This window comes from Myodes glareolus, chromosome 10, assembly GCF_982192425.1.
Source record: "Myodes glareolus chromosome 10, mMyoGla1.1, whole genome shotgun sequence".
NCBI classification, from domain to species: Eukaryota; Metazoa; Chordata; class Mammalia; order Rodentia; family Cricetidae; genus Myodes; species Myodes glareolus.
The window spans coordinates 73,727,663-73,733,769 of NC_142035.1; the positions used below are offsets into that span (position 1 = coordinate 73,727,663).

Here is a 6,107-nt window from a genome sequence, read left to right on the forward strand (position 1 = left end):
GTGCTGAGTGCAGCTGCTTTCCTCCAACGTTGCAAAGACCTGTCGGCACCTCCGCGTGTTTGCTGCCATTCCTGCAGTCCCTCAGTACAGTGCAGGAACCCATGGGTACAGAAGACAAGGCTAGTCTCCCCTAATAAAAGGAGCAAGTGCCTACTTCCAAAACAGCCTCGAAGGCATCGAATATCTATGAACTTCAAAAGCGGCTGGTGGGAAGGCACACTGAGAGAAGTGGTATTTGAGAGTTATTACACGACTCCCCCACTTCTCAGCCCTGTCCTGCCAAATCCCTCTCCCAATCCATGCTCCGTTCATTTATGGCCCAACAGCAGCCCCCAATCAAGATGTTTCTGGAAAGTAAATAAAATCCTCCTCTGTGGAGTTCGGACCTGGATTTCCAGCCAGTCTGCGTCTTCAACCTCTGGACCCATATACCTGAGGCCTTGCCAAGACCTGAACTGCACAGGGCCCCAGCATGGAACTGCTGCCCCCTAAGATAGCCCCTTTCCCTCCAGAATGAAGAGGGCATTGTGCCAGATATCACTGCCTAGCTCCTCCCACAACGTCTCAATCTAGGACACCACTGCAGCCACCCCTGGCCACTTCAAGATGGAATTAAAAACTTATGGATTCAATTTGACGCCTTGGTTTAGGGAGAGAGTTTGTCATTTTTCTATCAACTCAGACCTAATTAGCACAGATCCATGAAGAAGCTCCATCATGTGTGGAAGGCTGGTCCAGGCAGGAGCAGAAGAGCTTAAGATCACAGGGAAGGCGAAGTCCCAGTGTCTATGGGAGGTGAATGAATAAGGAATGGTGTGTCTACAGAGTGGAGCCAAGCCCAGTCTTAAAAAGGAGGATCTGGTATATAACACAGCTGAACCATGAAACAATATGCTACATGAAATCAGCTAGGTACAAAAGCATATGTGTTTGTAAGGTTCATAAAAGATACACAGATTAGTCAAATTATGCATAGAAATAGAATAGCCATGACTGGAGGAAGGCAGCAATGGGAAGCTACTGGTTTTTTATTTATTTATTTTTATTTACTTATTTATTTATTAAAAGTTTCCACCTCCTCCCCACCTCCTTTTTTCCTCCCCCTCCCTACCTCCCCCTCCCTCTCTAGTCCTAAGAGCAGTCAGGGTTCCCTGCCCCAGTGGGAAGTCCAAGGTCCTCCCCCCTCCATCCAGGTATATAAAGGTGAGCATCCAAACAAACCAGGTTCCCACAAAGTCAGTCCATGCAGTAGAATCAAAATCCAGTGCCATTGTCCTTGGCTTCTCAGTCAGCCTTCATTGCCAGCCACATTCAGAGTGTCCAGTTTGACACATGCTCCATCACTCCCAGTCCAGCTGGCCTTGGTGAGCTCCCATTAGATCAGTCCCACCGTCTCAGTGGGTGGATACACCCCTCGTGGTCCTGACTTCCTTTCTCATGTTCTCCCTCCTTCTGCTCCTCATTTGGATCTTAGGAGCTCAGTCCAGTGCTCCAGTGTGGGTCTCTGTCTCTATCTCCATCCATCACCAGATGAAGGTTCTATGGCTACTGTCTATTGAGTTCAGACTTTCAGCTTTGGAAGATGGAGGGCGTTTGTGAGATGAACAGCCCTGATGGTGATTATGGTACCAATGGTGGTTTCCTTCTTCCCACTGAGCAACCAAGTTCTGTTTAAAGGGTAAATTTTATATCCAGTTTATTTTGTTAGTGTTTTTACAATCACAAGGATGTCTTTTGGATACAGGGAGTCTTTGATTTTACTAGAGTTGTGACCTTGAAAGTCCCCTAGAGTGTTTGCCCAGTTCTGAAGATGAGTTCATTTGGATGATCTAGTGTTCAATATCACACATGATGCTTCTAAACAGAAGGAGCCTGCTTTAAAGAAACAGTGTCCAAACAGGAATAGTAGCTGAGCATCAATAATAGATAGAAAGAGGGCCTCCAGCTTCTCCAGGCCTTTAAAAGAGTAGCCTGATCCCTTTAGAAGGAAGTAGCACCAGGAATGTCCAGCCCTTCACACATACACACACACACACACACACACACACACACACACACACACACACACGTGAAATCTTCACTCGCCTGCCTTCCAGAGTGGACACTGTACTCTCCATAGGCTATAAACCCATGAGGACCCGGGGCCTAGAACAACAACAGGAAGAAAATGGCAGATTCCAGCCTTGACACCCAGTGCCAGCATCCTGGTCTTGGTCTTTCTGGTGGGAGGCATCCTGGCTCCAGCTGCGGAAGAGAACAGCCTGCAAGGGCAGAACACTAGGCTGACTCCTTACCAGGAGGCCTCATTTGTGAGACTGTATCAGAAAGAGAGATGGGTTTCCACGGTGGCCCTGGGAAATGCCAGAGGATACATTCTCTTGAAAAGTTCAGGGAAATCCTGTGGGCGAACAAGCTACAAAGCCTGGTTTCTCACCCGTTAACGGGAAGTAAGAAAGCACGTCCTTACAGGGTCGTGCAAGAATAAGACAGGTTGCACAGCTAATGCCTCCATGGTCTTAGGAGTTCTGAAAGGCAGCATATGACATGGGAGAGGGCCGGGGTTTTTTTTTTTTTTTGCATTTTTACTACACATTGAGCAAATGCTAAAACATTTACAAACATCTATAACATTTAAGAGACCCCAACACAATGAAGGCTTATACTCGTTTATGAAAACAATATTTTTTTAAATATCTAATGAGATCTTCCTGATCCCATTCCCCTCTCTCATGAGGTAACCCTCACTTTCTCTATATTCTGTGCTTATTTTTTGTCACTGACTCTATTCCCATGTGCCTTGGTCTCTTCTGAGTGCTTCATATAAGAAACACCTTCTGCTACTCACGGTGCACCCTGGGGAGCCCAGCACCACTACAGACACCCGCCCACAGACACAGCTTGGAAGTGACGTGATCAGGCTGTGAACCAGGCTGTTAGCCTCTGGGATCTGTATTATGAAATCTGATGTTAGCAGAACACTGACACAGCCAGGCTGGAAACACGTCTCCTGCTTCAAGGAGCATTTATTAAACAGTCACCATATGCCGGGCGCTGGGCAGGACAGACTGGAAACAGCTTTTCCCTAGCCGGCTACTGGCATTTCCCAGAACATCTGGTTCCTTCAGCGCTGTTATCTCTAACACTGACTTGACAGAAAGACTTTGGCTAGGGGCCCTGGAAGACCCTGGAAGCCCTGAACTGCTTCGGGGATCAGACACTTCACTTCACGTCGGTACCTTCCAGGGGCTCTCAACAACCATTAGTCCAAGAAGAACCATGGGAAATTCCAAGCTTTCTTTCCCTACCTTCAGTCTTTGGTTCCTCGGAGCCACACAGGAATCAGGGTCTCTGCCAGCAAGCAGTCCAGATTGCCTTGTAGCCCAGCCCACAAGGAAAGCTTCCACTTCAACAGCGCGTGAATCCGTTAATTATTCCCTGCGCCTGGAGTCCAACACCAACAGGAGAAGCAGCTCCCACCATGCACCAACCTCAGAGCCTCCCATGAACGGCCAATGCAGAAGGTGCTAAAGGGTCACGGGACTGGTATGGTTGGCTGTCCTCAAGACTGTGGTGGAGAGCCCCAATTACTCTCTAGTCCAAAGTCCAGAACCAGCAGAAATCGCCCCAGGTTCCAGTTGCTGGGGTGAGAACAGAAGGTTGTGGGTGGCACGCGAAGAAAGGGCAGCAGATGAAAGGGCAGTCACGCCTGAGCTACCCCGGATGAAAACGGCAAGACACAGAGGATCGAGAACAGAAGTGTTTCCTCCAGGTTACGGTCAACCCTGCAAAGCCTTCAGTTAGACAGTGGGAGTGGAGATGTTCTCCAACAGAACAAAGAAATAGAGCAAATAAAGCTGGCCTCTCCTCTCCAGAAACCTCCGTTTTCATTTATTTACATATTTATAATTTTTGAGGAGAATCCTTTTGATTCATTCCAAACAGTGGACGGACCTTCAAATGTTGCTTCATGAGGCCAGGGAAACGGGTACGCGAACTGAGATCTGAATAAGGAGCTGCTAAGAGTACAAAAGCAAGGCAAAAGCACCCCAGACAGCGGGAACAGACGTATAAGACCGTGAGGCCTCTGCGTTAAATGCTGGCTAAGGGTTTAGGAAATGTGGAACATTTAATGGTCTCAAAATTCTAGCACATAGTAGGGTGGGAGTTACTTCCTTAAGCTTGCAAAGGTCAGAGTGCTAAATAGGAATTTCCCCCTGGCCTTCAGCTTGGGTGCAACAGGCATGCGTGTGTCTATATACAGAACTGATACGGATATATCTTATAAGGCTCGTTCTGAAAGCCTTTCCCGTCTGGTCTCCTTTAAACTTTTTATGATATAGGCTAAAAGCCGTATAAACCCTCTGATTTCCAGTCAGCTCCGCATTGAGAGATCTTCTCCTCAGAACTTCTAAGACTTCTCTTCTATGAGGCTGTAATTTAGGCCCCTAGTTCCAGAATTTCGAACGGAAATGCAGAGTGCTCCTAATTGCAACTATGTAAATGGGCCCGCGCTTAAGCAGGGGGAGTGTACAGGAAGGGGCAGCTAGTCGGGTTGGTTTGGTTGCTTGGCTGGTTTTCAACGTGCCTTTGTGTATTATTAGAACTGGAGGCGGGGAGGACACATCGAGCACAACTGCGCAGTCTCCTCGTCAGTGTTTTATTGTCGCTTAGATCCCATTTCTAACATTGCTAGAATCTACACTCATTCTAGGCAACAATTAAAGTGGAAAAGCACGCCAGCTCGGTGAGTGAGTCTACACGCGTTCAGTCCGGTGCAAGTCTCTTTCTTTCTGTGGACAGAATTTTTTGGAGAGGCATCAGGGTCCTGGCTATATTTCTCCCTAGGCACTTATTAAAACCAGGTGCGCGAAAGGCGAGCCTTTGGGGACACAAAAGCCTTCGTGTGACCCAAAGCTCCCGCTTCCGATGTGTTTTCTAGAGCCGATCCCTAAGCCGGGTCTGGGAGAAACAGACAGCTACCCTGGCCTGGCTATGCGCGAGCGGGTGGAACGAAGGCGACCACCACTGCGGCTGGCTGGGGAATGATCTTGTGGAGACGAGGAGCAGTGTCGCCACCCACGCACCGGCCGGCAGTGTCCATGCACAGAGCAAGGTCCCAGTCACAGCGCTTGCCAACACGGAAGAAAAAGTGCAGAAGGGAAGGCACAAAACCAAACCTGAACCCCTATCCCTGCCCCATGCACCCTGGGCAATGGGAGAACTTGAAAGGAACGGGAATCAGCTGGTCAGCACCAATGGCTCTGCAGTGCTCGAATCTACATCACTCGGGACATCAACACCCAGGCCTACACCGCCGGGGACATCAACACCCGGGTCTAAACAATCTGGGTCTGCAACGCTTACCTTCAATAGCCCTCACTGCTTGCCCTCTGTGGACAGGGGCGGGCCTCTATGGGGTCAGGATGCAGGTGAGCGAGCCACAGCCTGGTGGACCTGGCCCTGCCTTCTCCCCACTGCCACCCGGGACTCTGAAAGAACCAGTTTCTACTGCTTGGGTCAAAGAGCAAGGTCGGCCGTTGTTTGGTTTTTGTTTTTCATTTTCCCTAACTTTCAGGTTTGAATTCCAAGGCTCTAATGTAACATTTTACCCTGATAGCATTTGCTTTCTGAAGAGGCACATAAATTTCCAATGTCCTCAAGACAAAGAGAGCAGGCCACTCAAGGTCAGAAAACTCCGCCATCCTGAATGTCTGGCCATAGAAACCACCACCAGGAGAGTCACCGAACACCTTCAGAACTTAATGCTCTGACTGCTGAAGAAAATCTGTTCTCAGTCTTTCTGCCTCTATCTAGTGAACCAGAGAAAATTTCAGATTCACACAGCCCCAGAGATCTGGAATAAAACTCTGTCCACACCAGATTCTCTAATTGGTCTATGGAATCCTAATGGCATCGGGTTTCCTGGAGTCTTTGGAATCAGGGTCAGGATTTAAAGCCTACACTGAAGCTGAGCCACTGGATTAAGAGAAATGAGGCACAGAAACCCACATTTTATCACACTTGCTTTGCAAAATTTCACTGTGCTTTGAAAATCGGTAGACTCTGCGCGGTGTCTAACTCAGCTGAAACGGTGCCTGTTTCCCTTG

General features: G+C 48.5%; 1 protein-coding gene across 4 annotated transcripts in view; it reads right to left on the reverse strand.

The window, feature by feature from the left end:
* The window catches only part of LOC146892653 (uncharacterized), a 154,862-nt gene extending 149,445 nt beyond the window's left edge, over positions 1–5,417 (reverse strand). For 2 of the 4 annotated variants that reach the window (XM_085696726.2, XM_085696724.2), the window contains exon 1: positions 3,306–3,493. The gene's annotated coding sequence lies outside the window, so the exon portion shown is untranslated. Of the gene's footprint in view, positions 1–3,305; positions 3,516–5,364 lie in introns of those variants that run through there. The other 2 variants (XR_015739112.1, XM_085696725.2) reach the window with 2 other exon arrangements.
* Between the last annotated feature and the right edge of the window lie 690 nt (positions 5,418–6,107).